The sequence below is a fragment of the Chiloscyllium plagiosum genome, unplaced genomic scaffold (genome assembly GCF_037043375.1).
Source record: "Chiloscyllium plagiosum isolate Xiang-an unplaced genomic scaffold, Cpla_swu_hap1 HiC_scaffold_48, whole genome shotgun sequence".
Lineage (NCBI taxonomy): Eukaryota > Metazoa > Chordata > Chondrichthyes > Orectolobiformes > Hemiscylliidae > Chiloscyllium > Chiloscyllium plagiosum.
Window position 1 is genome coordinate 49,419,609 of NW_028270186.1, and position 24,865 is coordinate 49,444,473.

Below are 24,865 nucleotides of genomic sequence, written 5' to 3' on the forward strand. Positions count from 1 at the left end.
GAAGAAGTTTGACATCGGGACTGATGAAGTGTTCGTGGTTCTGAGCGGCTTGAAGTGGGCATATTCCCAATTCAGGACGGATTTGTATCTTATGTTCCTCTCTGTCTCAATGGAGGAAATGTTTTACTTTCCTCTTTGGGTTTGTAGTGGATTGGACTAACGCAGTTTCACTTTTCAGCAAGATTGGGAGAGATAAACACGGGAATCACACAGCAGTGAGTCTCACATCAGTTATAGGGAGCCTTTTGGAGCAATCCCTGAAGTAGAGAGTTAACTGCCACTTGTCCAGGCAAGGTTTCATCAGGAAGAGTCATCACGGCTTTGTTACAGAATGTCATGCCTAACAGATTGGATTAAATATATTTTATTGGCAAGTGATCGGGTTGTTTAACGAGGGTAGTGAAATTGATGTTGTTTGTGTGGATTACAACATAGCCTTTAACACGACACCACACTGGAGACTGGTAAGAGGATAAAAGTGAAAAGGGATTCATTGTCCCCTGGCAAGTTGGATCCAAACTTAATTTGGTGGTGGTAGGAGACACAGGATGGTGATAGAAGGCTGTTTGTGTGATTGGAACTGGTATTCAATTGTGTAACACAAGGATGAATGCTGGGTCCCATGTCGTTTGTGGATGCGTGTAAAGAATATAGAACAAATTCGGGGGAAATGAGAATCAGAGTTGTCGATGATGCGAATATTAGCAAAATGGTTAATAGTGAGGAAGAAGGTCTTAGGATGGAGGAGCTCAGAGATGGATTTGTCAAATGTCAAATTCAGATAGGGGATGTTGAAATTAACCATGAAAAAACATGATGTGATGCACATTGGAAGTAACACATAAACGGATTACTCAATGAGTGGCAGGACACGAGGAAACCCAGAGGAACAGAGAGACTTTGCATGTTGTGCAACATATCCGTGAAGATAGCAGAACATCGTGACAATCACAACTTTATCAGTCAAGGCAAAATTTATAAAAGCAGATAAAGTGGTGTCCCAAGTAGACAAGATGGTGAAGAAAGTACTTGGCACGCTTTTTGTCATTAGTCAGAAAGTCGATTATCCAAGTTGTAATGTCATGTTGTGGCGATATAGAGCATTGATGAGATCACATTTAGAATACTGATTGCAATTATGGTCAACTTCTCCAGGAAGGATTTTGTAAAAATTGAAACTGTGCACAAATGAGTTCCAAGGATGTTGCGGGGACCTGAGGGCTTGAGTTAAGCGTGGAGATGGGGTAGGCAGGGGCTTTTTCGCTGTAATGTTCCAGGCAGCGCGTAACGTTCTCACGGTTTATAAAATCATGAGGGGCATGGATCGGCAACTGGACTAAATCGTTTGCGCAGGATGGTGCAGTTCAGAACTGCAGGGCACAGGTTTAAGGTGACAGGCACTGAGACACACTAAATAAGGTATAGAGAGTGAGAGAACGATGGTTGATTTCCAAGAGGCATTGCTTCAGCTCAGTCTTTGGTTTTAAAAATAAGTTTTTTTTTTCGTGAAAGTAGTTTTGTAGTTAAGTCGTGAATGGAACGTTAGGGGTACTAAAATTGAGCGATGTGCCAATGAATGGGTACAATATTGTCCAATGCACAATGAAATGGAGAATGCCATATTTCTAAGGAACAATCAATAAAGATCTTTTAAATACAATGTGATTTTGCAGGACTCTGAAATACACACCGAACTGGCTGTGCTGGGTTTATGAGTCACATTGACTTTTCTGCAGGAGCATCAACTAATTCGGAAGGCAAAATGATATTTTTCATCTGTTCAGCAGTGGCGAAGCAAATATATATTCCTCCGTTCCTATCAGCAATTGACAAAGTGAGCATGCATAGCCTGATCGAAACATTCCAGTTCATGAAACTCTTTTTTCCTTTTGAGAAACAGAATGAAGCAGTTATTGAACTGCAGCTTTCTCTTTTCCTTTACCAATTTTCATATCCAAACATTCAGTTGAACTGACAGGATGCTGAATTCTACAACAATTATTTCTTTTCTCTCAGATATTCAGCCTCTGCATTTTTCTTTTCTTCAGTGATCTGAATGACCTGATATTTATGGGGAAATGAATGTTGCAGTTTGTCTCACATGCGACAGAAGAATCAACTGAGTGACAGGAGCATCTTAATTTTCCTATGCAGTTGATCTGAGGTGGTGTCGAGTTAAATGTGTGGATCCGGAAAAGTTCACCCAGGAAGGCAGCATCTTTGGAGTAGGAAAGTCGATGTTTCGAGCATAAGTTCTTCGTCAGGAATGTTGGAAACATTGACACTCCTGGTCCTCAGATATTGCCTAACCACTGTGCTATCTAGTGCCATCCTTCCTGACTCTAATCTCTCGCATTTGCAATCCTCACCTTCTCCTTAGGCGGGGTAGCGTTAGATACTGTTCCTAAGATGTAACAACATGTTCATAATAATAGTTTGGATATGCAGTTAGAAGCTCATCACTGATGAAATTCATTCTCCCCCTCTCAATCTGCCAAGTACATGCAGGTCCTGCGCATCCTTCATTAACATTCCCTGAACACCTGACGCCTGAAAGAAGAAGGCCTCATCTTCCCCTTGGACCCTTGATGCCGCATGGGATCACCAGTTTCCTCATTTGCCCTTCCCTCACATTATTCTAGTTTCATGATTCCAACTCAGCATTGCCTTCATGACTTGCACATCACCTTTCAAACCTACCTGCTCCACCTCCTGTCAGAACTAGTATCTTATTCTCCACCTTTATCTACTCCTCGCATTCACAGCTATCACGCCCCCAAATCCCCGAAGCTCCCATTTATCTATCAGTCCCCACTGCCACAAACCTCATTCCTGATGAAGGGTTTATGGCCGAATCATCAACTCTCCCGCTCCTCGCATGCTGCCTGACCAACCGTGTTTTCTATCACCACACTGTCGGCTCTGAGTTGTCGCATCTGCAGTTCTTACTGTCTCCATTGGGCATTATAGTGTAAAAGTCACATTAGTGGAAAAGTGCAGTTTCTGTGGCTTTCTAAGTTGTTAATTTCATTTGCTCAATCGGCTCTAGCTGGAGTACTGTGTGTCTTTCTGCAATTATCATTATAGCAGGGATGTGATAGCATTGGAAACGGTGCTGAACAGATTTACCAGGATATTGTCTGTTCGAAGAGTTTCACTAATGAAGATAGTTTGGACGGACTGGGCTCTCACAAAGATGTTCTCTTTTCGAAAAAGAAACGGAGCTGTACTTTTTCTCAATGATAATGTCTCTTGCTATCTTTTTTATCAAAGGCATTTTAAAACAGTTCGGGCTCCGAATCGGATAAAGTGTTACAGAGATGAACGTGTTCACTGTGAGGCTTCTCGTTTCTCCGCAAACAGCTGAGGCTGAAGGCCAAAGATTTAATGTTTTAGAAATGAACTGTATAATGGAAAAAGAGTGCTCATTCTGGAAAGTTTAATTCCGGTTTTGAGATCCTGCAGCAGTGGTGCACGAACTAATAACCTCTCTCCTTCTGCCCTTCTAATTTTTAACTGTAAGCTTCTGTTTCATTTTTACTGTTTTTAAGGTGCTTTTGTTGAGGATTGTTGTGTATTTTCAGAACAGCATAAGTAAGTCTGCTTTGGATAGACTAAGTTCTGTGGGTATCCAATATTCTGTTTTTGTTTTTCAATAAGTCATTTTGTGAATAATTTTTGTAACTAGTTTACTCGGGTAATTTTCACTGTACGCTTAACAAAAAAATATAACGTTACGGTCTGGGTTGTCTGCTTAAAAACGTTTTGAATGGTTTAGCCACGCCCATAACAAATTGGGAGGTAGTTGATGGATTAAAAGAGCAACTGATAGGTGCTTGCGTCTTTATTTCGGGTGTTGATTTGGATTGGGATAGGCAATGCTTGGGAAAGCAGTGTCTCAATTAGGTTCAAAGAGTTCTGTTGCTATGGACGATGGAAAGTTGGTAGTTTTACAAAAAATAATTCAAGCCGGGCTTCTGGAATTAGCAGGCATACTGGGGTTGTATTTGCCTCTTTCTGTGAGGAAAGGAGAGATCATTCCCGCAGTAGCTCAGCATTTAACTAAGCTAGAAAATCCATGAGAATTTGTAGAGATGGTTAAAATTTATTTGAAAATGAAGCAGCGTGAGTTAGACTCGAGAGATAAGGAAAGGACACCAGATTTGAAGCAGTTTGCGATACGATTTGAAGTAGAAAGAGGGAAGAAGAGAGAGCAGCAGAGTAGAGAGAAAGGGAGACAGGGTTTGAACTTCAGAAATTGGCAATTATTAAAGGAATTCACATTAAAAGGCTGGAGATAAAGGCTAAAGATAAGCTTAATCTGGAAGAGCATATTGTTAAAACGACAAGGTTAGCAGCTGAAATGGTTGATTGTTATGAAGTGGTTCATAAAACACGGATGGGCTTCTAGTATCATTTTAAGTCTGAGGGATAGAAATTGGGGCAAAGAGAAATCCTCACGTGGAAAGGGAAAGTTAAATCTCTGTGAAAATCATTACGATAACTTATCACAGGGTAAATAGTAAACTCTTGAAGGGAACAAGATCTGAGGTTTTCATTGCAATAAAGTAGGCCACATGAAATCAGTGTTGGAGAACTAGGGAAAGCACTGGAAAGTCAGATACAGGGAAACGAAACAAGCCTGGATGTTTTGTTGGCATGGCAATAGAAAGCACAGTGGAGGGTGGAAAGCTGCATCAGAGTGCACAAGCCGATCAGAGGTTGGTAAGGGGGAAGTGCCACATCTGCTTTAATAATATACCTGCAAAGTTAAAGTTCATTTACCTTGGCCAAGGGTAGCAGATAGAGAGGTAACAATATTCAGGGACACAGGATCGTGCCTGTCTGTGATTCAGAAGGAGGGGAAAAATGTACTCCTGAAGAACTATGGTGGGACGAAAAATTGCTCAGTTATGTACAGTGAGGCTAGAGTGGGCAGAAAGAGTGGGGAATTTCTGGTGGGAAGTCTGGACAAACTCTCAGCTCCAAGAATACAATTTGTGCTTGCAAATGATGTAGCTCAATCACCGGTAAGCGTGCTGCCTACTCCAGATGAAAAGTCAGTCGAGATGCAGGCAAGTGCAGCAATGCAGGACGTTTATCAAGGAATTTTCCCAGATTGTGTCTTAACGCGATCACAGAGTCACAAACTGAAGCAGACCAAATCAAAAGGCACGGATAAGGAAGCTGAAATATGATTTAAAAAAATTTTATCAGGTAAGTGGGACACAGCAGGGGACGAGCGTTAATAATGCAAGCATATTCAGCTCTGCTATGCTACTGAGTTACAGCAGAAAGATGAAACATTAAAGCAGTTGGATCAGAAGACATGTACTTGGAAGGAGAGTGAATGCATCCCCGTGTGATATTACTTAGCAAATGATATGTGAAGGAAGAAATGGAGAGCAACACATATTCAAGCAAGTGAGAAATGGGCAGAATTTATTTTTCCAGTAGGGTACAGAAAAGTGGTGCTGCGAGTGCCGCATGTGCCACAAATTGGAGGGTACGTCGGCGTGATGAAAACGGAGGCTAAAATACAAAGACATTTTTACGGCCTGGCTTGCCTTTGAATTTTGCCAGACGTGTCATACATTTCAACTGATAGGAAAACCATTGGAAATAATAAAGCCTGCACCTTTAATATCTATCACAGCGTTCGAGGAATCTTTCTTAAGTGTCTTCATTCATTGTGTAGGATCCCTACATCCAATAAAAGATGGGAATAAGTATTAATTAACAGAAAAAGGATATCTTGACGAGATTTCCAAATGTTGTTCAATCGTGCAATATGACAGCCAAAAGGATAGTGGACAAATTACGGTTTTTTAAAAGAACTAGATTAAGACTACCATCAGAGATACAATTAGCTCAAGGGTCAAACTTCACGTCAAAACTTTTCAAGGAGTGTATAGATAGATTGGAAATAAAACGATTCAAATCTACTGTGTACAATCCAGAATCACAGAGTGCACTGGAAAGGTGACGTCAATTATTAAAGACTATGTAGAGGTTTTATGGTTCGGAGTAGCCAGATTATTTCCATAAGGGAGTTGCGTCAGTGCTGTTTGCGATCTGAGATGTACCAAAAGAATCCACCAAACTAAGTCCGTCTGAAACCAATTTTGGGCATAAGGTAAGAGGACCATTAAAATTTATTAAGGAAAAACTAATAAGTCAGATTACAGAGACCACGCATTTAGATGATGTGCCAAATTTTAGAGTTGGACTAAATAATGTTGGGGAGTTGTCGAGACTGTATTTAAAAGTATCACAGCAAATGGTGAAGCAGGAAGTGTATGAGAAATCAAAAAAATCACAATTTTGCCGCTGGGAATAATGCAATTATTTAAAATTTATTTGTCGGTGAAACTTTAAAGTAAGGTTTAAAATACCTTATCAAATTGAGAGGAAATTGAGTGAGGTTAGTTACTTGATAGGGACTCCAGTCATGAAAGAATCTCACAGAATGTGCGATGGGAATATGCTCTAACGGTATTTTGGCAGAGAACGAACGGAAGATGAGAATGCGTTATTGACTACGACACACTGGGAAGAACCAATGTCAGGGAATTCTGCATTGGACGTTCCTGAAATAAAATTGGATAATGCAAAAGATGTCCAAAATTGGTAAAGTTATTCAGTTATCTTCCAGAAGAAAATCGAAAGAGTTATTACTCTTGCATGGGGAGATCTGCTGAAATATACTGGGAATTAATAATCTAATTGTAGATGATATAAATATAGGAGATGCTGTTCTGACTCTGTAACATCCTTGCAGGCATAACCCTTTAAAGTTGTACAAGTTCATAAGGAGATATCACGTATGCACCAAAATGGCATAGCCGAAGTGATTTTCAATGAATAGAGTTCACCCATCATCGTGGTGCCAAAGCCAGAAAAGACCCAACAGTTATGTGTGGACTACCACAAAATCAATGTTGTTAGAAAGACTGATGCGTATACATATCTGCAGTTGGAGGACTGTGTGGAAAAGATTGGAGGAGCAAATTGCATTTCTTAGTTAACCTTCCTCAAAGGTTACTGGTAGGAAACTTTGTCAGAAAGATCAAAGGCAATTTTGTAACGCCAACTGGCCTGCAGAAATTTAAAGTAATGCCGTTTGTACGAAAAACACTTCAGCCACATTTCAGAGGTTAACTGACAGGGTAATTGCCGAATACGCAACTGATTGGTGTATATTGTGCCTGGTGACTTTCAGACTCTCGTGGATTGAATATGTATAGCATTTATCGGGATTTTTTGATCGATTTCGGAAGTAAAACTGGTTTGGAAACCTAGCTGAAAGTGAATCTGCCAAAGCCAAAGTGATCTTCCTGGGAAACGTCGTTGACCACGGACAAATAGCCCCACGGGATGCGAAATCGAAAGTTACAGGGGACTTTTACACATTGTTGACGAAAAGAGCAGTACTAAGGTTCCCCGCATTGTGTGGTTTTTGCTGAAAGTTTGTGCTGAATGTTAGCAGTGGGCCTATTCCATTCACCGAACTGTTAAAAACAGACAAGAAATTTCAGTGAACACAAGACTTTCAAAATGTTGTTTTTCTCAGAGCAGAGCTGATTGTGAGGAGACATGATTGACGTGTACGAAATAATGAGGAGCAAGGAATTATAGATTGAAGGAAACATTTGCTCTTGATCGATCACCAGGGTTTGTAGATTTCAGATAAGATGCAGAAAGCTTTGAATAGACTGGTAGGAAAACTTTATCAGTCAGCAGGTAGGAGACTCTAGAACTCACACTGTATAAAGATCAGTTGGACAGTTAACCCTTCATTCTTCTCTGATTCCACTGGCCAAAGAGTTTCGAAAAATGCTCAAAGCAGAGCATCACCGCGAGCAACAGTTATTCGATCGGTGGCTTTATGAAATGGAAAGGTGCCCATAACTCACCCGCGCGACTATTCGGCTTCCCTCCTGTGATGACGCTGGGACATTGATTCTCATGTTCTCAGGTACATTTAATGAAGGCATTCTGGTTCCTGCAGATGAGGAGCTCACACCTTATTTCGGGTTTTGAAAAATCAGTTTTTAAGCGGGATTAAAATCTACCCTGCCTGCGAGCCAGGTAGGATTCGAACCTACAGTCTCCTGATTCGTAGTCAGGCGCGTTATCCATTGCGCTACTGGCCCGATGCACAGCCTTTAGAGCCGTGATATTAATACGGACACGGTTAATAGCAGTCATGTTCACCAGTTGAACAAGCAATAAAGATAATCACTGTCACTGCTTCAGTCTAATCTTCATCACCTTTCAAAGCAACGAATTTTCCAAAAAAAAAACACATATGTCCTCATGAAGCTTCCATTCACACTCTGTCTGCTTCGTCATTTAATGGAATGTGATGTGATGAATTTCGAATCCACTTCTTCAGCATCACTGACGGGAACGTGAGCCGAATCACCACATTGTATAAACCAGTTAATTTTCAGAGGTTTCGAGTACATTCGCGACTTTTGTGAATATGCAGGAAAGTGAATACTGTGAACCGAGCAAAAAAAATCCCTTCATGGAAATTAATAAAGTGCAAAGTCAAACATATTAGAACGGCAGATGACGTAAACATTCCTCTGCATCTCTCTGCACAGATGCTTCTCCAAAAATTGACTCTTTGCAGAATTCTTCTTTGTAATTTAGACTGTCCCAGTTGTAGATATTCTTTCAATCCACAAACAAGTATCCTGCTGAAAACTACTTACTTAAGAATAAAATAGTTGACTATCTATTCTACCAGCTGATGTCCCAAAGTTCCGTGTTCCATGTGAATACAAGTTCTTTCAGGTGAAATTGGAGCTCCCAGCCTGAAGTCCCACTGCTTCTTGATGCGTGGGAATTGAAGCCGCCGTCGTTAAGGCGGGAGCTTTTAGCCTCGATATTTCACGCGCCTCTGTATCATCAGAGAATGGCATTACGCTCACCGATTGCATTTTCGCAGCCACATGCTCGCGCTGAACGCCATTACCATTTCCAATTAGTGTTGGGTGCACTGCAAATCAATTTCTCTGATTCCACGCCCTTGAACTGGGATTATATGACATGCCATTATATGATTACGTCAATAAGTGAGGAAATTGGTGAAGTAACCTATGTTAAAATACACTGTTATTGAGAAATACATTTCAGCGATACCCTGCAGTATCCCATGACCCTTTGAAGTTTTGTAGATATCTCGCAAATGTAACATCCTACAATCTCAGTGTTGCAATTTCTACAGTCTCTCCGGACATAGAAGCTATATATATGCAACCGAATCTGAGTTCCCACATCTCAGTCACTGTTTGACAAGTATTCCTTTGTGCGTGTGTTTCTGTTCTTGGCATAACCTCTGCCCCGATCCTTATTGCTTTTTGCATCGTGCTTTTCCATGTGGCGCCAGGATAATGAAATGGTTCTTCCTTGGCATTGTAAACACAGCAAGTTCTGCTCGAATCACAGTGACAGCAATCGGCATTTTCCCGTTTTACTCCATGTAATATGTGCTTAGCAAACGCTGAGAAAATCAATCTTTGTTTTACATGAAAATACGTGGTGATAAGTGTCCTTGTTCAAACACCCGCTATCTCACATCTTTGCGTTTCACATATCATAACCACCCTTTATCGGAGAAACCTATCCCTCCCACAAGAACTAACTCGCCTAAACGTCCACCCTCCCATTTCACTGAGGTATTGCGCAATATAATACTCACATTTAGACTGTTCATTCTGTACTACTGCGGTCACTGTTTTGGGTGAAAGTGTTCAATCCTATGGTCGGCATCTTCAAGCAATTCAATCCATTTAGATGCAGCTGTTCTGTAATTAATCCTCATGGAGCAGCTTTTACTGACACGGACGATAGATTACTGGAACATCGAGCTCAGGATAAGTGCACAGTGCAGGATTGAGCAAAAGATGTTTTATTGGAAACGACAAGTTTCTGTGGCTTTCTCCAGTTAATTATTTCATTTGTTCATTCGGTTCCCCCCTTTAAATATTGCGTGAAGTTCTGCAATTCACATTACAGGAGTCATGTGATCGCACTGGAAACCTTGCAGAAATTTACCAAGTTGAAAAGTTTAGGTTATGAAGACAGATTGTTTTGACTGGGGTTGTTTTCTTAAGGCAGAGGAAACTGTGAGGATACATGTTTCATATGCACTAAGTAATGAGCACCATGGACAATGCAGCCTAAAAGAAACGTTTCCTCTTGACCGATCAGCAGGGGCGTAGACTGAAGTTAAGAGGTGGAAAGGATTGAGGAGATATGCAGAAAAATCTCATCAGCAAGCGGATGGTTGAATCTGGATTCACTGTCTGAAGGGATGCGCAGAGGCGAACCCACATAACCTTCAGAAATACACGGATCTGAACTTGAGTTGTTAATACATACAAGGCCAAGTGATGAAAATGAATAAAAATAGTCAAGCGATTGCATCTGACGAAAGCATGTACAACGGCCTTGAGGGCTGTCATTCTACACATACGTGGTATTCGTATAGCTGTCCCTGGTGGGCTAGCAGGTCCATTTTTTCGCTTTCTTCGCTGTCACCCGGCTTTGATTCTCAGTCCGGGAGTTGGGTTTGTTTTGATCATTTCGGCTTCAGAACAGTCAGTTTTAAGTGCAGTAAAGTCAGCGCTGCCCGCAAGCCAGGTTGGAATCGAAGTTCCACACAGTAGATCTGTAGTTAGGTATGTTATCCATTGTGCCACTGGCCCATTGTATGTGCTACATTGTGCGGTAAATTAACTTATATGTGAAGTTGAAGCCTGCCAGTCTTGCTCTTGAACCAAGTCGAAACTTTAACTACAATCTCTGGGCCATAACCATGCGCATTATCCATTGTGACACTGTGCTCGCGCGTGCTTGAGGTTGGTATTCTGCAGAGTTGTGATCTAAACACGGACATGACCAATCGTACTCATGTTCACAAGTTGAATAACCAGGAAAGATAACTACCGTTACTGCTTCACTCCAATGATCCACTCTTTGTGCAGCGGGAGGTTTTGTAACGAAAAGACATTCATCCTCATGAAACTTCTATTCACTTTGTGTCTACTCAGCCACTCAATGGGATCTCCGCTCATCTGATGAATTTCAAATTCACTGCACTGATTTTGCTCCATCACTTTTGATCAACTAATGCCTAATCACAACATCGTATTCAAGCTAATTTTCGAAGTCTGAAAGTATTTTAACGGCCGGTGCGAGTTTACAAGAAATTCAATAAAATGAAATGAGCAAAAAAATTCCGTTTCTACCCAGAGCAGAGTTAGCCATATGAGATAGCTCAGAGAGCGAAAACATTACCTCCATTTCTCTCCGTGCAGATGTCAATAGTATCTGCTCCAGATACAGTTGGAACTTCCAGCTTGATATCCCAGTGCTCCCTGCTTCGTGTCAATGGAAGCTGCTGCAGTTCAGGTTGGAGCTCCCAGCCTGATGCGACGTATACTACGTCAATAGAAACTGCTCCACGCAATGTTGGAACTCCCAGTCCCCGGCATTTCAATTCACTCTGTACTTTCAGTGAAATATTTCACACTCAATGATTTCATTTCTGAACACATATCCACTGCCTCATCCCCATCCGCATTTCCAGTTTGATCTTCGCTGCTGCACCACACAGTTTCTCGTATTCCAAGCCTGAAACCTGGCACTATATGATATTCCACAGCAATGGTTTCTTCCTTGCATGACGAAATTGCTAAAGCAACCGATGGTAAACTACATTTCTTTTGCAGAAATACATTCCAGCAATTCCCTGCGCTATTCCCGATGCTTTCATTTTCTGAAGGACTATATCAATCTTCGCCTTCAACAAACTAAGTGATGAAATATCCATCGGCTCTAGAGATACCGAAGTTAACCATTCAGCTCACCATGAGTTTGCATTTCTCAGTCACTGTTTGTCAAGTATTCCTACTGTTCATGTAGTCCTGTTCCTAACATATCCTCTGCCACTATCTTTACTGCTTTTTGCATCATGCTATTCCATGCGGTGCCGGTATTGTGCAGTGGTTAGCGCTTTGCGTCGTGGCAGCAGAAAGATAATCTCCAATTTGACTTCCAGTATTGTCACGTGTTCCCGGTTTATGCAGAGTAAGACAAGCTTCACAAAAGCAGAAGCGAATCAATCTTTTTTGACATGAAAATATTCGTCGACGTGATGATTTTGCTCCTTCAAACCCTCGTCCTTTCACATCTCTGCTGTCTCTGTATCAGGATTTAAACGCACCAATTCTCGGAGATTTCTCCCCATCCCACGATCAGTAACCCTGTTTTAGATTCCTTCTCCAATTTCCCTGAGGCATTTGGCTATCAAGCACTCGCATTGACATTGTTCAGTCTGTGCAGCTGCAGTCAATGTTGTTGGGCGAACGTGACCCAATCCCACAGTTAGGACCTTAAAACCAATTGATCCATTTACATGCTGCTGTTGTGAGATCAGTTCTCATGTAGCAATTTTTACTGACATGTTCCGGAGATCACTGGAACATCAGGCTCAGGAAAATGACACAATGCATATTTAGCAAAGGGTGTTTTTTTTTGGAAACGATCAGTTTTTCTGTTCTACTTTCAATGGAGAAGAGGAGATTGTGAGGAATCATGATTGAAATGTGCAGAACAATGAGAGATAAAGGCATGTTCGGCTGAAAGACATATTTCCTCTCGGACAAACGCCATGTGGAGTCGATAAATGTACGAGGCAGAACGTTTTCAGTAGATAAGCAGTAAAAACTTTATCCACCAGTGGTGATGGATAATCTGCAACTCATTGTGATGAAATCAACACAACCTTCAGAGATATTCAATCTGTATTTGTGATGTTAAGGCATACAAGGCAAAGAGATGGAAAATGGAATGAGGATAGTGAAGCGGTTGTTTCTGCAGAGAACGCGTCCAACACATTTGAGGGCTGTCACACTACGTGCCTCTGACCGCTGTACTCGTCCCTGGTCATGTCGTGGTTCTGAATTGGCACTTTTACCACTGCAGCCCTGGTTTAATTCCCAGTAAGGGCTGTTTTGTTCAGCATCAACAGCGTGGGCATCTATGATAGGATTCCTTTCAATTCTTCGAATCAATCAATGTCTCCATGAACATCAGAGTTAATGTCCCAGCCTCTTAAAGAAGGAGAAGGTGCCTCGGCACTCCATGAACCAACATGAGACTGAGATATTTATTTTGTTTCCTTGCCATTACTATGTGCCGCAGCGATTGGGTCGATGGCTCTGTGAAATTGAAAAGTGCCGATTCGCAGTGTGTGGGACTATTTGGTCTTCTTCACTTGTGATGACGCTGCGACATTGACTGTGATCTTCTCCGGAATGTGTACTCAAAGAGATTCTCGTGTCTGCATATCAGGAGCTCAAACTTCATCTCAGCTTCAGAAAAATGAGGAAGATTAGGTTGTGAGTGTAATGAATACCTGTGTTAACCTCGAGCTAGAGCGGAGTGAAATCTACAATGTTCTGATCTTGAGTCAGGCACGTTAGACTTTGCGCCACTTGCCCCATATGCTCTTCACGCTTTCATGCTTCAGAGTTTTGATGTTAACAAGGACAGGAGAAATAGCAGTCATATTCAAAAATTTAACCAGGAAAGAAAATCACCACCACTGCTTCAGTCCAATCCTCCCCACTTTGTGTTTCAGCGCGATTCATAATGAAAACATATCTGTCATGATGAAGCTTCTATTCAGCCTCTTGTCTGTTCAGTCATTGAATGGGATCATCGTTGATCCTGTAAATTTCAACATTAGTTTCCAGCTTTTCCTCCATAAATCAAGATAAACTCGAGCATAATGTCAACATCAAATAGAGTCATAGAGTCAGAGAGATGCGCAGCATGGAAACAGACCCTTTGGTCCTACTCGTCCATGCTGACTAGATATCCAAACCTAATCAAGTCCCTTATGCCATCACCCCGTCCATATCCCTCCAGAACCTTTCTATTCGTATATCGATCCAAATGCCTCTTAAATGTTGCAATTGTACCAGCCTCCACCACTTCCTCTGGCAGCACATTCCATACACTTATTACTCTCTGTGTGAAAACGTTGCCCAGTGGGTCTCATGTATATCTTTCCCCTTTCACCGGAAAACTATGCCCTCTAATTTTGGACCCACAGACCCCAGGGAAAAGACTCTTTCTATTTACCATATCTTTGATCCTTATAATTTTGAAAACCTCTAACAAGTCATGCCTCAGCCTCCGACACGCCAGGGAAAACAGTCCCAGCCAATTAAGCCACTCCCTCTTTAGCAAATCCTCCAACATTGACAGAATCCTCATTTCTTTCTGAACCCTTTCAAATTTCATAACATCTTTCCGATACGAAGGAGACCAGATATGCACGCAATATTCCAACAGTGGCCTACCGAATGTCTTGTACGGCCGCAACATGACCTCCCAACTCATGTACTCAATACTCTGAACAAAAAGTAAAGCATACCAAACGCCTTCTTCACTATCCTATCTACCTGCGACTCCACTTTCAAGTTAAATTTCAAACTTCAGGATGCTATGAACCTGCACTCCAAGGTCTGTATGTTCAGCAACACTCCCTCAGACATTGCCATTAAGTGTTGAAGTCCTGTTATGACTTGCTTTCCCAAAATGCAGCACCTCGCATTTATCTGAATTAAACTCCATCTGCTATTTCTCAGCTGATTGGCCGAACTGGTCAAGATCCTGTTCTGTGGTAACTCTCTTCGCTGTCCACCACAACTCCAGTTAAATGACAAAAAGTAGAGGACCCAGCACGGATCCTTGTAGCACTCCACTGGTCACGGGACTCCAGTCTGAAAAACAACCCTCCAGCACCACCCTCTGTCCTCTCCCTTTAATCTAGTTATATACCGTTAATTGTTGGAAGTTTAGTTCGCTTTAATGACTTGTATGGGTTTTCAGGAAATATAATATCATGGCACGAGCTGAAAATCACTTCTGCAATTTAACCAAATACGCAGTCAGTCTTATGATAAAAGGCAGAAAAAGAAAATATTACCTGCGTTTCTTTCTGCACAGATTCTCCTCCACGAGCTGAATCTTTGCCACATTTTTCCTTCTTTTTGCGAGATTTCCCTGGGACAGATATTCACTCAATCTACAAACATGGGTCCTGCTAAATACTAATTTAATTCAGATTAAAATAACTGAGTATCCTTTCTCCAACTTTACGTCTCATCGGTCCGTGCTCCTTATCAATACAATCTGCTCCAGGTGAGGTTGGAACTTCCAGCCTGCTGCCACAATGCCCCCTGTTTTATGCCAACAGAAGCCGCTCCATATAAATTTGAGGTCCCAATCTGATATCACAATGCTCCTTGCTCCATGTCAAGAGAAGGTACTACAGGTGAGGTTGGAGTCCCAGCCCCGGCGTTTCATGCACCTTTATACCGTCACAGCGGGCTCATCCTCATGCCAATTTCCAGTTTGATCTTCACTGCTGCGCCACTCAGTCTCTCTTAGTTTAGCCCTGGGAATACGAGATTATATGATATTCCGCAACACTGGTTACTTATGCGGAATATCACACTTCTCCATTTCATAAATCAGAATTCAAACCCACGCACTTTCAGAGATTTCCCTCCCTTGCATGGTCACTAACCCTCCTTTACATCGCTCCTGCCATTTCACTGAGGCATTCCATAATCTAACATGCACATCGGCACCATTCTGTCTGTGTTGCTGCTGTCAGTCTTGATGGGTAAACGTGTCCCATCCCATGATTGGGAACAGGAAACGATTCGATCCATTTCAATCCCGTTGGTTGTGAAATCAATCATCATGTCGGAGCCTTTACTGGCACGGACCAGAGATTACCTGTTAACAATTCGTCTTGATTTCCTGCCGCTAAGCCAGTATGGCACCTTACTTGCTACGTTTCCATTAATGCCACAGACGTTTATCTTTTAACCAGTTTGCCATGGTGAAATGAACACACACCTTGTCAACCATACTACTCTAATACTTGTGGTATGTGGCTTTCAGTCTGACGTCAAGCTGACTGGTTTGTGATCTCTACCACCAAGATGCTCTCCCGACGCCATTCCTCCTATTGTGCCTCTCTTGTTTGTCTTGCCATGACTGATCAAAACAGTGCTCTTGAAATCACTTCAAAAATCATTTCGCATTACAATGACACACTACATTGGAGTTGTGAAAATCCACTGTTATTTCTACCCTTTTATTTGATCATTATTGAGAGATTAGCTGCCATTAGCTCCACTATACCACTAAGTTTTTTCTGGTCTCTGTGGCACTCTTCCACCAGTGTCACTGCATTTTTTGTTCCTTCGCTGAATTTTTACAGTCGCGTTTGATGTTCATTTAAAACATCATTCCTCAGAACTGCAATTTTTCAATCGAGCAAAATTGCCAGCCTTTTCATTTAAAGTCCCCTCTAATGATATCAAAGGGGCAAAAAAATGAGAGTTTCAGCAGCAGATGAATTGAGATTCGGCGGAGGTATCAATTGTCAGCGTGTGGAGCACATGTGATCGTTGTGATGATAAGATCCAACAGCGTAATCCAGCAGGTTTCATGCAAACATTTGTTTGGTGTTAGCTGCACAAATTGCCACAGTCATTTTACTTCATTTCGCAATCAGTCTTTTTGTTTTTGGCTTTTCTTTTCCTCCTGTAGTTCTCCCTTGATGGTAGTAACTCTGTCTGACGTTCAAAATGCCTACCTTTCTTATACCCCCAAATCGGATTATCTCATTTGTTCGATGTTGGCAGAATAATAAATTCGAAATCGATTGGCCTTTAATTTACAGAGACGTAAATTAATCTCGTTGGTTAAATTTGAATTGTCGTCAAAACAGTAACCAACTCAGGTACCTATTTCACAGCCAAATGTTATATATTTTCAATTTTCCAGTAAACTCTGAGACTGCTCTCGTAAGCTCTCAGTGCAGAACAACATTCTACCTCTCTTAAAGGTACACCACACACTTTCACCTTCATAACAATTTGGAATTGCACATCAGGCTGTCACTGGCCCACCGCACACAAAACCATAAATACAGACCTCAAACAAAGAACAGTTATAAGTGGATAAAGGAGCAGTAAAATGTGCCATGTCACAGTCAAAGTGAAACAGGGGATAGAGAAAGATACTGTACTTGCCAGCACACAGAAAATAGTCAAGTATTTTGCAGGAATCTACATCATATCATGAGAATGAATTGATCTAATTTCTTTAGATAACATGGTGATGAGGTAGAACTCCATATTACCGCCAAGAGCAGTAGCCTGTAGTGTTTAGTGCAATGCAACACTGCTTCAGACTCTCTCGTTCAATGTAAAATCCATATTTGGCAGTGGGGGAGTAAGGAGCGTTCGAATACAGAGAGCAGAAGTAGAGGAGTGGGAAGAGCACAGAGGAATGTTGGGCTGGCAGCAGTGGTGGATTAATGGGGTGTAAGACCATGGATGGATTTGAAAACAAATATGAGAATTATAAAATCAGTGGAGAGTCATCGTGGGAACCAATGCAGATCTGAACATGTGTTACTGGAAAAGCGCAGCAGGTCAGGCAGCATCCAGGGAACAGGAGAATCGATGTTTCGGGCATAAGCCCTTCTTCAGGAAGCCCTTCTTCGGGCTTATGCCCGAAACGTCGATTCTCCTGTTCCCTGGATGCTGCCTGACCTGCTGCGCTTTTCCAGCAACACATTTTCAGGTCTGATCTCCAACATCTGCATCCTCAATTTCTCCAACCCATGCAGATCAGTGAGTTTTATTTAGTCAGAACAGAAGGGAAGTCAAGGAGGAAATGACAAGTAGTTAGCTTAACATCTGTCACATGAAAGCTTCTCAATATTTTTTTTAATAAAGTTGTTGAGCAAGGCGCTTGGAGGAAGAAAATCAAGGATATAATGAAAATTCAAGATACGTTGCGAAAAGGTAATCAGATTTAACCAGATTATTGATATTCTTTTGTGGAGCTATCGTGTGTTATGGATAAACCGCCATTTACTGACTCATTCTTGAGGCTGTCAAACTTCACTTGAAGGCTCCCACCATTCTCCTTACAATGTACATTCCGATCCAGTTGGTGTCATCAACAAGTTTAGAAAAATTACAAGAGGTACAAATGTCCAAATCATGTATAATGGTTGGGAACAATTTGGTTCAAGCATTGAACCATAGAATCTCTGCAATGCAGTCACTGCAATGAGGCCCTACACTCTCCCTATAACGCTGCATTTCAAGCTGCCCAATCCACTTAGCCTGTACAATCCTGGATATAATGGGCAATTCACTTAAACCGTGAATGTTTGTACTGTGTGCAGAAACAGCAGTATCCGCAGGAATCCCACGCAGACACTATGAATGTGCACAATTCATGTTGGCAATCGCTTGACGATGGAATTGAACCCCGGGCTCTAGCACTGTGAGGCAGCAGTGCTGTCACTGATCCTTGTGGTACTCCACCTGTAACAGAACACCAACTTGAGAAAAGTGCCCTTATTCCTACTCTCTGCTTTCCAGGTGGTAAACAATCCTTAATGAATGCTGGCACGTTTTCTCCAACCCCATTGTGTTTTGTGATGTTGTGTGGGACCCGATAAAAAGCTTCCCGAACAAGCAAAACAGTGGGGTTCAAACGTGAATTCCACTCCACAGGAGACTTTGCAGAGATCACATAACTTCAGAGATGATTCCCAGCGCATCCACATTCTCTCATTGTTTTCCTCTTTCTTCAACATTTTGGGATGAAGCCTGTCTGGTCTAATTGACTCAAACTTTAGTCCACTTAACTTTTGAAGTACGACCTCTTTCCTGTTCTTATTTCTTTGTCCCTTGTTTCGTATTTTTGGGACATGTAATCTCCCGCTGAAGGGCTTCTGATTGGATGTTGACTGACGGCCTGTGTTTTTCCAGTACCACATTCTTCGACACTGATTGCAAGCATTTGCGATCCTCACTTTCTCCTTTTCCACAATCTTGACATTTGCATAGTATCTCACTGTGCTGATTCGCTTTGCGTCTTGCCAGGCCAGATGATCAGCTGAAGCCTCGCCCACACACACGTGCTGTTTCTCCCGACTTTGAACGAAGTTTGTACCTTTCCTGTTCAGAACACCATACTATTCAAGTTCGGATAAATGATGTGACTCCGTCAGACTCTGCTGTGATCTTTGATCCAAATTTGCTGGGTGCAAATCAATCCTTCTAATACCGTGTAAAATTGATTGGAAGAATATGATTGAGAGAGAACCCATTCAAAAATGCTCGGTCAAGTGTCTAAACAACTCTTTATGTGGCTCAGTGTCAAGTGCTGCCTTTTCACATTCCTGTGAATCATTTTGGACATTTTGACAGATGGAAGACGGGGTAGAATTATAATCTTATATTGCTGATTTGGATATCCATTGCAATTCCTTCATCATTTCTAGGTGTTTAACCTGTAACTCCTCACCTGCCAGTAATCTGGGACCACGTGCACTACGTGGACTGCAGCAGTTCAAGAAGATCATTTATCGACGTCTACACAGGCAATTAGAGATTGACAATATCAGCCAGTCTTGCTCATGAAAGGGCTGGAGAGTGGGGTGAACTAATCTGATCAGGGAACCAGCATTGACACGATGCGCCAAATTATCTTGTGTTGCAATCATTCGGTAATTGCGACTAAAATTAAAGAAAAAAAGACTCACACAGGCTGCCATGCATCTGTTTCTGCATTCACCACTCAGTAAGAAAGCAGCTAATCGTCGGAACATCTGTACTTTTAAACTCAGTGCTGTGAGAAACACCTGCAAGAAAATAATAGCAAAATACTGCAGCAGCTGAAATATTTTTTAATAAAACAGGCTATGCTGTAATTACTTAGCTGGTCGGGTTTGTGCAGGGAAAGTAGGTAGATGAATGTTTTAGCGTGCGCATACAGACATCAGGAAATAAAAATGAAGCAGATTTTCTTCATCCTTATGATCTGAGAAGCAGAAGGAAAATGGAGTAGATTTGTGACAGTCACAGGCTCTGGGGATGGTAATTGGTGGGAAAACTCATAAAGACACGGTCGACAAGAGTTATGGTAAAATAACAAAAAGGGGTATCTAAAATTCATCACTGTCAATCCAGGTAAGAAGTTCAGAAGACACAAATATACCTTGGTTTGGGTTTGGTGTGTGTAAATACTCTCCTCTGAACTCACTGTAAATGCAGTTTCGTAAACCCTTCTCTACCAGCCCAGGAGAGAAATTCACAATCATTGTGTCCTGGTCACAGTCTTGTTCCATGTACTGTGCTGTACTGTAGAAGTTGGCGGACGTTATCTCAAGTCCAAATGGCACTCCGTCAGCGCCTAGTAACACCGGATCCATTGCTCACGCCACCTGAACATGCTTAAGAGAGGATAAAGCAAACATGACTGACAAGAGAAGACAGGGAGAGCACAGAAACAAAAGAAAAACACCATCTGGTGTAGATTAGTGAAACTTAGAGCATTTGGAAGGGTTCAATAACGAGCAGAGAACAACCGAAATGGCAAGATGACTTATTAAGATTTAGTACGTAAGCGTGTGAACTTGAAATATAAAGAATGGTGCAAGAGTTGGTTCACATATTTAAAAGGTTACAGAGAGAATAGTAAGGTAAAACAATGACTGCAGATGCTGGAAACCAGATTTTCGAGTAGATTGGTGCTGGAAAAGCACAGGCATCTTCCGAGGAGCAGGAAAATCCGACGTTTCGGGCAAAAGCCCTTCATCAGCAATACAGTCAGAGCGCCTGAATGGTGGAGAGACAACAGAGAGAAGAGTGCAAATTGGTGCACTGGAGAAGACGTAATGGGGAACAACGAAATGGTGCAGGTGAACACGTACTTTGCATCAGTTTTCACAATGGAAGACAACAACAGAAAATGTGAATTAATAGACACGTAGGGAAGAAGTGAATGAAATGCCAACAATAACCAGAAGATGCCAGGGAATCTGCAAGGTCTGAAGGGATTAAGTCACTGAGACCAGATGGACTGCATTCCTGATTTCTGAAGGAGATTGCTGAGGAGATTGTGGACGCGTTGGTCGTGATCAGTCAGGAGTCATCGGCGTCAGGGTGGGTCCCAGATGACTGGAAATTTTTAAATGCAACACCCCTGCTGAAAGAAAGGGGAGAGGCAGACACAGACTACTGTCGGCCATGCTAACGACAGTGTTGCACAGCACTTGGAAATGGATGGTAAAATACAGCAGAGTCTGCATGTCTTCATCAAGTGGACGTCATGTCCGACAGCTATGATAGATCTCTTTGAGGAAGTACCAAGTCAGTTAGGCAAAGCAGAGCCAGTGGACGTGATCTAATTCAATACTCATAAGTCCTGTGATAAGGTGCCATAGGGCATACTGCTAAATAAGGTAAAAGCATGCTGTTAGTGACAAGGAGGGAATTGGCTGACTGGCTGAGTGAGAACAGAGGGGTCTTTTACAGGATGGCAGCTACTGATTTTTTAAGATTTGCACAGCCATCGGTGTTGAGAGCATGACTATTCAAGTTACACGTTAAACATCTGGACAAAGGAACAGAGTGCATTTTCGCTTCAGTTGCACTTGACACAATCGTAGTTTGAGAGACAGGTCGTGTCAAGAAAGCTGGGAAACTTCATAAGATGCTAGGCAGGCACAGAGAGGGGGCAAATAAGTGGCAAAAGCAATACAAAATGGGATGTGTCAGGTTATGCAGTATGAGAGGAAGAAGGCAGGCTTCGACTAATTTCTGTTCACGGAAAGACTTTAGAAATCCAAAGCGCAATGTGATTTGGGAGCCCGAGATCAGGCAGGTTCAGTTGGAATTCAGGAAGGAAAATTCAATTTTATAATTTATATCAAGGGGCCTCAAATACAAGAGCAGAGATGTGCAGTTGAGCATTTATATAGTCGTGGTAAGACTGCATTTGGAATATTGCAGGAAGTTAGGTCCGATATCTAAGGGTATTTCAGAGTCATACAGCAGTTTAGCAGACCATTCACTCCATATATACCATGCAGAACTCATTGCCAAATTAAAATAGACCCGCCTGCCTGCCGTTGACCCAAAAACTTCCAATACATTCTTAATCAGTTAGTTATCCAAATGACTTTTAAATAATTTAACTATAGTTGCATCCATCACTTCCTCTAGCGGTTTATTGCACACAGTGACCAAAGGGTGTAAAACAAAAGCTGCCACTCATGTCCTTTATAAATGTTCCTTCTCGTACTTTAAACATATGCCCCTGGATGCGATCTCCCTCACCTTTGATGGTAATCTTATTTATGCTCCTCTTGATTTCACAAATCTCTAGAAGGCCAAACATCGAAGTCCTCTGCTCCAGTGAAAAATAAAACGCAGCCTATTTTTAAAACAGAAGACTTCTATTCATGACATCATTCTGGTAAATACTTTCTGAACGCTCTCCAATATAATAAAATCCTTCTCGTAACGAGGAAACAAGAACTGTACACAATACTCCAGAAGATATGATGACATTGGATAGGGTCCGAAGAAGGTTCAAAAGAATGATCCTGGGGGGAATAAATGCTTGTCATAAAATGTTGAAAACTCGGGGGCTGTACTTGATGCAGTTTAGAAGTTTGAAGAGAATCTGATTGAAACTTAAACAACAAAGAGAGGGGCAATTAAAGTGGCTGTGGAGAAGTTTTTTAACTAGCACGAGAGACCAGGAGCCGACTGCACAGTATAGAGAGAAAGGATGACCATTTTGAAGTGAGATGCGGAGGAATGTCTTCAGCAAGAGGCTCGTCATCCTTTGGAACTCTGCCGTAGAGGGCTTAGTGGTCAAGTCATTGCAATTTTTCAAGACAGACATAGATAGGTCCCTGATTGATAAGAGGATCAACAGTTACAGGAGATGGCAGAAAGCCGAAGAATGAGGTTGAGAAACATATCAACCATGACCAAATATTGGAGAGGTCTCGATGGGTTGAATGGCCGAACGCTGCTCCTTTATCTTGTGGCCTTCTCGCTATTGCGTGTGAATTCAACCTGCCCATAGACTGAGCAAGTCAGATCAGTAACAATACTATGGAGGAGACTTACGTGGTGTATGTATGAGATGGTTTTCTGAGTCGGTACATTAAGGACAGAAATGGAGGACAGAGCATCCTTGATTACGTACTGTTTAATGGCTATTGGTGAGCTAGCTTAGTTGGCTGGTCGACGAGATTTCGATGAAGAGTGACAGCAGCAGCATGTGCACAGTTCTCTTACTGGTCTCATGAAGTCCCCACATTTTCACCTTGTGCCTGAGGCACAACTACTCTCAGGTTCAAGCACCAACAGTCAAATCGCGAGATCTCTCTCTCTCTCTCTCTCCCTCTCTGTCTCTAATGAGTCAGCAGGCCTGGGAATATGTCAACTTTGATTTCAAAGCTTTACTTGTATATATGTCAAGGAATAATTGACAATCTATCTCTATGCTGTCCCTCAGGAAGAGTGAATAAGTCAGTGAGAGAACTCTTCATTAAGGTGGAGGGTGATAGAGCTGACTCAGATTATGAGCCGAAATCTAAATAGAAGAAATGATACTGATATGAAGCGTGAGCAGGGTACAACGAATTGGGGAACAGAACCTAAAGGGATGACAAGCACTTCAAAAACATTTGCAGGAACTGCAGCTGCTTCTCACTCCTGTCTGACACAAAGAAACCGGGAAACGTGGCCATGTCATGGCTAACAAGCGATATTAGTCATAGTATTGCACTCAAGGAGCCTTACAAATTGGGTGAAAATAGCAGCAAACATCAGACATTAGCAGACGATGAAGTAAGAATTAATACAGAACGAAAATTTCGTTTAACAGTAAGCATATAATGAATTGTTAAACTCCTGAAGGTATATGAATTGAGAAAACAAAAAACGATTATTGAAAACAAATCCCTTTCAATGAGAAACAGAGGATGTTATAATGCGGGATAAATATATAGCACACCAAATAAATATGTTTATTGGTTCTGTCATCACAGATGATAAAAGTAAAATTCCTAAAGTGCTGGGAAGAAAAGTAGAGAGGGAGGAACTGAAAGAAATCAGTATTATCAGGGAGATAGTGTTGTGGAAATTGATGAGATTAAAGACAGTAAATTTCACCAACTGCGAATCAAACAGCAGTGTACATGAAGTCACCCTAAATGCAGTGAATGCGTTCTGTAACTAGAGTGTGGAGTCTACAGAGAGTAAATTAATTGTCATATTTCAATATTCTATCGACTCTGAAACAATATCTAGGGCTTGGAGTTCAGTTAATATGACGCCACGATTTATAAAAGGAAGTAGCGAGAAAACATGGAATGACAGAAAAGTTAGCCTAACACTGGAAAACAGTAATTGGATTGGACAGAGCCAGCATGAATTTACGAAACTAAAATAGGAAAGGCGATCTCGTCTTCTTGTACACAAATCGCTGAACGTAAGCATGCAGGAGCAGCAGCAGGTGAGGAAGCCAAACGGGGTGTTTGCCTTTGTACTGAGAGGATTTGAACACAGGAGCAGGGAAGACTTGCTGAAATTGTGCAGGGTCTTGTTGACAGCACAACCGAGAGTGCAGTTTAGTGATCCATATCTAAAAAAGGATGTTCTCCATTCGGAGATGGCACAATAAACGTTTACCAGACTAATTCATGGAATGACAGGACTGACGTATGAGGATTCGTTTGGATGAAAATCACTCAAGTTTGGAATGATGAAGTAGGATGTCACCGAAACGAGTAAAATTTTAAATGGTACGTACAAGGTAAATGCAGGAAGGATGCTTTCAATGACCAGGGCGTCCAAAACATAGAGGGTTGGGAGGTGGCGTCATTTCTAAGAATATGGGTAGTCCATTTAAGACTGAGATGACGATT

General features: G+C 41.8%; 1 non-coding gene across 1 annotated transcript; it reads right to left on the reverse strand.

The window, feature by feature from the left end:
• Window positions 1-8,083: 8,083 nt before the first annotated feature.
• trnar-acg (transfer RNA arginine (anticodon ACG)) lies at window positions 8,084-8,156 on the reverse strand. Its single transcript has one exon. It is a non-coding gene; the product is annotated as a tRNA-Arg (tRNA).
• Window positions 8,157-24,865: the final 16,709 nt, after the last annotated feature.